This window comes from Oncorhynchus mykiss, chromosome 9 (assembly GCF_013265735.2).
Source record: "Oncorhynchus mykiss isolate Arlee chromosome 9, USDA_OmykA_1.1, whole genome shotgun sequence".
In the NCBI taxonomy this organism is placed as follows: Eukaryota; Metazoa; Chordata; class Actinopteri; order Salmoniformes; family Salmonidae; genus Oncorhynchus; species Oncorhynchus mykiss.
Genome location: NC_048573.1, coordinates 14941485 through 14949385, shown reverse-complemented (window position 1 = coordinate 14949385; position 7901 = coordinate 14941485). Strand labels below are relative to the sequence as shown.

Sequence of the window (7901 nt, the reverse complement as noted above, 5' to 3'; positions counted from 1 at the left end):
GCTCGATAGCAACTCTTTTGCCTCAGGAGGCTGATGAAATTTGCCCTTTTCCAAAGGGGCCTCACAGCCAGAGAGATTAAAGTAGACGGCACGCGTCAAAATGATTGATTGATGACCTTACGTCATGATAAACTGTGCGTGTCCGAATATGTGCCCCCTCCCCGTCCCCCCCTGTTCCTGTGGTCACGTGTTAGGTTGTGTTATTTCAGATCTATATGTCATCCTTTGAAGTAGTCCAGTTGATGGATGTCTAGGGGCCTGGTTGAACTGGGGTTGTTGTGTTTGAACTTTTGGACCGGGTATGACCCCCCAGATTTATCGCCCATATGTTTATCTGATGAAGCCGGAATGTCCTGGGCTGTGGCATATGCATTATAAATGTCCAGAACAAGCAATTTTTAAAATAAAGACTTGAATATTAAACATCTAAAATATGTCTACAAGGGCAATTATCGGAGTGCTTTGCAGCTCATGTCATGAATCCAACGACAAAAGCCTGGAGGATGTTTTGCGTGAGGCTCCCGAATGTTTTAAGGGCTTTTTGTGTACAAGCGACGGGCATATGTCTTACATCTTTAGCCCGGAGGAATCTACGGTTAAGATATTCACAGACAGCGTGTCCCAACCCTTTTATCGGGCAGAACCCGAGAGTTTTTCTCCAGCGCTAAGGATGAGAGAATGGCTTAAAATAAGACTAGCGCTGTGTCAAATGGAACGCGCCCTGAGTGCTTCAAGGCTGCCCGGATATGCGTTGGAAGAACAGGTCTGTGGCCGAAGTGATCTAATGGCCCTAAGAATCGCTTCAATGGCGTATACACCGGACTCCAGAGTGACAATTTTAGCATGTGAACAATTTGATAGTGCAAATGCTTCGAAAACGGTCAGTTCATATGTATCTTCCAAAGCATGCAAGGATGTAAAATTTTTTCAAATAATGTTCAGTTTTAAATGGCGCGATTACCGTATTTTCAGAACACTGATGAATAAGCTGGACAGTCTTTTCGAAAATCGGGAACAATTACGGCGATGGCCTCGGTTATCGTTGAGACATTCCCAAGACCCACAAGGCAGAAGGCGGATCTTTCCCTGGAGTGAAAACGGCCAGAGCTTCGATGGAGCGGGCAAAAGACTTTGCGATGGGGAATTGGAAACGGATAATGGTCAGGGCTAACCGGACCCTATATCTGTAAGAAATAGTAAAAAATGTTGAATTATAAAGTGTGTTAAAATGTATGTGTTAAATATTTAGAATTAAATCATGGGTTTTGAAAACGTATCTCACCCATTTAACTAAAGGGGGAGCGGTCTTTTCTCTCACGCTAGGGTCTGGCGCAGACAACTGTAATATCTGAAAAAAACATGTATTAGTTTATAGTCTTTGCCTACAATGATGTGTTATGAACATTACGGTTTATTAAAGTTTGTAATAATGTACAACGGCAGGCCTCCAATGTTTTTACATAAAATGTTACTTAATTCAAACATGTCTTAAAGGTTGTACCAAATATTTTGGAATTCAATAAAAGGAGTTTAAAAAAACTGTATCTCACCCGTAACTATGTGAAACGGTATTTCACATCTTCAGCCAACTCTGTCGCGAAGAAAAAGACATTGAAAATCAGGGTGCGTGCATGAGTGTGCGTGTGACGGAGCAGCAGGAGTGTGTGTGTGTGTGTGCGTTTCAAAAAACAAAGGGTTTGTTTGTGTGGGTTCAACATGGGGTCCCATCTGTAGAGAATCGTTTGAAACCCAAAGTTTGAACTATCCAGCATATGACATGTCAAGGTATCGGCCCGGGGTTAAACATGGATATCTAATCAACGCACCAGGACCCCCAACAAACCGGTTGACAGAACGGCTCTTTGAATTCACAGCCTTTTGGTCTAAAGCAAACATACAGGGGGGTGGTTGCATACAGGATATCTCTCAACTCATTCCGTACTTTAACAAGTTAGGGACAGAACGTCTATTTTTAACACGGTTAGCACGGCTTTAGCGCAAACCCAAAGGCCCTAATATTTAACTGCCCGGACAGATAACATAGTCTGTAAAGCCCTCCTAATGGATATTTCTGGAGGTGAGTAAATGAGAAATATATTTTAAGATTTGTTTGAATATTATTGTAATATTAAACCCGAGTTATTTGGGTATTTCAGGCCAAAGGCCAATATGCGTTAAAAAGTGTATATATAGCGTATAACGGTTAATATTGTCTAACGGTGGCTAGGTTCCCAAACCTTTACGCAGCTTTTACACGGTTTACCTGATCTGGAACAACATGAGGGGGATGCACACTCTCAAAAATCAGGCAGTCAGTCGCCATCAGACTTTTTTCGTTGCAAGTCCTTATAATTAAACACATACCCAAGAATATTTATATATAAAAAAAAATAGTGTGTACTATTTTAAAAACAATTTTATGTATTTACAGCCGACATACCGCCAAGAATGATAAAGGATTCGTTATGGACAGCGGACACGAGTGACATGGATGCAATTCTACCGTTCTGTACGAGCGTTTTTTCAAACTCACCGGGAACGTCCACCCCCTCACGACATATTCCAGACCCCAACAGGCAACGCACAACTGTGGCCCAAGTACATTGCTCAGATTCAACCCCACCCGAAAAGTACGGCTGGGCCGGGAACTTGAGGCTTCGCGAGCAGGCGCTCCAAGGACACGGTATGAGACCATTATACGTTTATGTTATTAGTTATACGTCTTTTTATTAGTTATACCTCTTTTGATAGAATATGTTAAAACAAGGACAAATAATGTTTTTTCAGACTGCCCGGAGACAGACCCTGCAGAATCGGGAACGCTAGCTGAAAAAAGCCCAGAGCTCTCGGTATCAGCAATTCGTCAGAACAAGCGCCAAAAAAGCCTAGGTATTTTAACTATGTATTGTTAATATATATTATTAGACCTGAAATGTATTTGACATTTTATGTATCTAACATATTTTATATTTAATAACGTAATTTTGTATGTATTATTTTCATTCAGACTCAGCCCCGGCGAAAAACGGCACAGACGGACACATACATCTAGAGTTGGGGGATTCCGGCGCACCGAACATTCCCGATGAAACAACAAGACATTTTTATTCAACATGCTTTGAATCGAGGGGAGAAGGCATTTGGCTCTTACCATGTAGATGGCTACACACAGATTGACGGGGTTGAGACCGCGTATGAGTACAACGGTTGTTTCTTCCATGGTTGCAAATCTTGCTTTGTGCCCCAGACCATGTGTGTCCTAACCCAAAAGACTTTTGGGGAAATGTACCAAGAGTTTCAAGACAAAGTTGATTCTTTACAGGCTACTTACGGTCTAAAAGTGGTTGTTTTGTGGGAGCACGAATGGACAGCCCTCAAAAAGTCTGATCCTAATGTTCAAGCCTTCCTTTCCAGCTTTGACACCCCCGAGCCCCTGGAACCGCGCCAGGCCTTGTATGGCGGCCGTACCAATGCTTTGACATTGCGGTATGTAGCGCAACCCGACGAGACAATAGGCTATGTAGATTTTACATCCCTTTATCCTCATGTAATGAGTTCCTCATGCTATCCTATAGGGCATCCAGAAATTATTCATCGTGATTTTGACTTACCCCAAAACTATTTTGGTCTGATCGAAGCAACAGTCTACCCTACTAGGGGTTTGTTTATACCAGTGTTGCCTTACAGGGGCCCTCAAGTGTAAGCAAACCGGGGGATTGGATCCCCCCACTCAGCAACTATCTGGGTGGCTTAACGAGTGAACTCGCAGAGGGTGACCATATCACCGAATGGTCCTCCTGTGGTCCTAAAAGCTATGCTTTTAGAACTAAGGACAATCACGTGGTTTTGAAAGCCAAAGGCGTGACTCAAAACTATGAAAATGCCCCGCGTGTAAACTTGGAATCAATCACATGCTTGGTCGAGGGGTTCCTAAATGACAGGAATAGTGACTTGGAGATTTTGAGCTCCTACAAAAAGATTGTTAGAGATAAAAAGGGCTTCCATCTGAGGAATGCCCCACTCACTAAAAGATTCAGGGTTGTCTATGACAAGAGACTGCTTTTGCCTGACGGGACCACATTGCCCTATGGCTACTGACTTAAGCTACATGCAGCAGTGTGTCAGGTGTGACTCAAAACTATGAAAATGGCCCGCGTGTAAAACTTTGAATCAATCACACGCTTGGTCTAGGGGTTCCTAAATGACAGGAATAGTGACTTGGAGATTTTGAGCTCCTACAAAAAAAAAGATTGTTAGGTCTAAAAAAGGGCTTCCATCTGAGGAAGGCCCCACTTACTAAAAGCTTCAGGGTTGTCTATGACGAGAGACTGCTTTTTGCCTGACTGGACCACATTGTCCCTTTGGCTACTGACTTATGCTACAAGCTACAGGGTGTCTTAAAGCTTAAGATATAATGACTGCTGTAGAAGGTTTTGACCCCCGGTTGCAACTACCATTTTCGGCCTTAATCGCAGGGCCTTCGAATAGTGGTAAAACTTGTTTTGTAAAAAGTATTTTAGAGAATTCTGAACATGTGTTATCTCAAAAGCCTGATAATGTTGTGTGGTGTTATTCTTGTTATCAACCTCTGTATGATGAATTGTTGAAGACAATAAAAATCAAGTTTGTTGAAGGAATACCTGATTCCCTGTCTGATGATGAACTTTTACCTCCTCATAAAAACAATCTGCTGGTTTTGGACGATATGCTATTTGCAGGTAGCGAACATCCCGAAATTGCCAGAGCGTTTACCCAATATACTCATCATAGAAACCTGTCCGTGCTTTACTTGGTGCAGAATGTGTTTCACCAAGGTAAAAATAGCCGCACCATCAGTTTGAACGCCAATTACATGGTTTTGTTCAAAAATCCTAGAGACAAACTACAAATAAACATTCTAGCTCAGGATATGTACCCGGGAAGGAAATCCTACTTTATGGAGAGCTACGAGGACGCTACCAAAGCGCCATTTTCTTATTTAATCGTGGATTTAAAAGCAAATACTCCAGAACACCTGAGGCTACGAACCGGTCTGTTTCCGTGGGAGTGTCCGGCTGCGTACATTCCTAAAAAGTAACCGCTATGTCTCTGCGTTTAAAAAGAAACTTGCCCCTCTTGAGAAGCCTAGTTGGGGCTACATCTAATGAACGGAAGGCCATCTTGGGTCACTGTTCTTCAGATCTCATATTATCCCTATGTGAGATTGCTTTGAATCTTCTCAAAGGACGCATTCCACTCACCCTGACACAATTGAAAAAATTAAAGAGACAAAAGACAGTGATCAAACTCTTTGCCAATAAAAGGGTCAGTCTTCAAAAGAAAAGATACACCATACAACAGTCTGGTGGTTTTCTTCTACCTTTACTAAGTATAGCCGTGCCCTTCATCACCAGCCTTATTGCAGCCCGACGTGGGGGTTGAACACAGGGTGATGGCCAATAAAATGTATCTGGTGCCACAACAAGAGTTGGATAGACTTAAAAAACAAGTGCAGGGTCCCGAAAATATCAGACAAACAGCGGAAAATGATTTGGATACGGCCATGAAGGATATTTTGAATCAAAAAGGATTGAACCCCTATGATAAGGTCTAAAAATACACAAACCTCTTGCAAAGGTATTTGTCCTTGGTGAAACAAGGGGAGAGAGAGACAGGCCATTTAACTATTTCCCTACAGGACCCTTTAAAAGATGACGAGCCTAGCGAGAGCCACGCCCCTGTAATGCCTGTACCTGTGAGCTTACCGTCTGAATATCAAATGCCTGTTGAAGATAAAGTTATGCATGATATGTTAACCCATGTTCCGGCACGTAACAGGAAAAATGTTAGCTACATTATGAACAACCTAAAAGACTCAAATGGGGCAGCTACTTGGAACGACAAAGGAGAGTTTATCCTTCAGGGCTCGGTTGTCAAGGGTTCCCATATGCTGGACTTGCTTAAAAGTACCACATCTGCCCACAAGGTTGCTGATGACAGAAGACCTCCAGGGTGGCTTCAGTTTCTTAAGGCCCTGGCCATCCTCAACATACCCCTCTCGGGTGTACCCAACTATAAGATTCGTCAACAGATTCACTCTTTAAAACACACACCTTCAACGAAATACAGCACCCCTAAAGACGCCCCAAAACCCTCGCATCCTTATGAAATGAATGACGATAACCCATTTACCCCCCTGAACGCCTCCGGACCTTTCCCTAATCCCGATCTCTCTGGGTGGTTAGACTTTTGAATGACTTTTGAATGACTATGATTAAATTCAATAAATTTTATTTGAAAAAATAAGCAATTTAACATTTGTGGCATTCTTGAAACATTTGGCGTGAGCATACGCCTTGATTACACGTTCTTAAATGATACACATTTGAACACTTTTGATATTTTCTAACAAAACAAGCTACAACTTTATCATTACTTCTTAAATCATCCTTATAAAGAGACATAACATCTTCAAAAGAAACTCCCCGGGCTCTTCGGCATAGGTAGAATACACAGTGTTGACCGCATGTTGTGGAAAGGTTATCTTGCAACTGTTTGGTGTTGTAGTATATCTTTGAGCAGTTTTTGGTCAAAAATTCTTTAATAGATTTAGGGAAATGTGAAAAACCGGGGGGGAAAGCCATAGGAATCAAAAAAAGTTGAGATTTTTCTTCCTCCTTCCGCTTCTAATGTCACAGCTAGCCAATGTTCACCCGGCATGTGTTTAGGATGGGTATTGACAATAAACATGGCAGGCCGCACCATCCATTTCTCCATAGGTAATTCATCACAAGCCAACACTCCGCAAAATTGTTTTCCAATCAGTCGGCTCATGAGCCCTTCCAACTCTTGGGTATTCATGTCTTTGCTCAACGATCCTTAATAATAATCTACTAAAACCTGTCTTCGGCTATTCACCTCCAAGATTGAATCAGAGCAGGCATAAACAATCATGCTAACGGTACAGGCTAAAGGTGTACGGAAACGCATCTCCAGCCTGAGGTTACCTTGGGACACCACCGAAAGATATCCCGAGGTGTCATCATCAGGGGATAAATTGAAAGCATACATTGTGTAACCCTCTGCAAAATAATTTCTGTCAATAGGTAAAGAGAGATCTTTTAGATGCCTCCCGGTAGCCAGGAATAGATTGTAAAATTCTCGCACAGATATGTTGTTATTAAATTGCGGTTGGAAAGCCTTTGCAGGGACCTGACGTCCGTCCTGACACAGAGCTACATACTCTGCATTGAAGTGTTGAAAATTAAATGGGTTTTTATTTAAGCTGCCCGTATTGGAGGCGTGATCAACCAAACCTATAACCACATATCGCGGTAAAGGCCCTAGAAATAGGTTTTCTTGACTGCAGATTCTGCTGCCCACAGGTATGCTAAAGGTTTTCATGGTAATTCTTTGGAGAGGGTAAAGGGCTTTTCCTTTCATCAAAGCCTGTGAGTGACCCAGACGAACGGCCGGAGATACAGACACTTTTTTAATAAAAAGCGTGGCCCCCAACACTTTTAAGCTAAAGTCCCCGTCCGTTGCAGACATTAGTCAAAACTCATCCTTGGCCCTGGTTAATTTTAGTCTTAAATCAACCGCATTTAAGAGTAAACGTTCTTGAAAGAAAATGTCAGAGTGTATAGGGCCTAGCAGATGAAACTCTCGAGATTCTGCACAGTAGCGAGCCCGTGCCTCCAGTCCTTTATTTGCACCGGTGGATGGGTCTGTCGATTCCATAGAGGCTCCTGCAGTATCCTTGCTAAACAGCCCTGCGCTGAATTGGGTCTTGAGAGTGTCTTCAGAGTAGTTGAGTAAGCATTCCATGATGGCCCGGTATGGGTATGTGGAACTGCTTTGACTGATTAGACGTTCCCCCAAAGTCACATCCACTTTGGAGAGGATGGTGGCCACGGGGTAAT

General features: G+C 42.7%; 1 long non-coding RNA gene across 1 annotated transcript; it reads right to left on the bottom strand.

Annotated features, from left to right (window-relative positions):
- Window positions 1-314: 314 nt before the first annotated feature.
- LOC118965998 lies at window positions 315-2131 on the bottom strand. Its single transcript, XR_005053184.1, has 3 exons — window positions 1551-2131; window positions 1283-1348; window positions 315-1184 (listed from the first exon to the last, which is right to left on the bottom strand). It is a non-coding gene; the product is annotated as an uncharacterized LOC118965998 (long non-coding RNA).
- Window positions 2132-7901: the final 5770 nt, after the last annotated feature.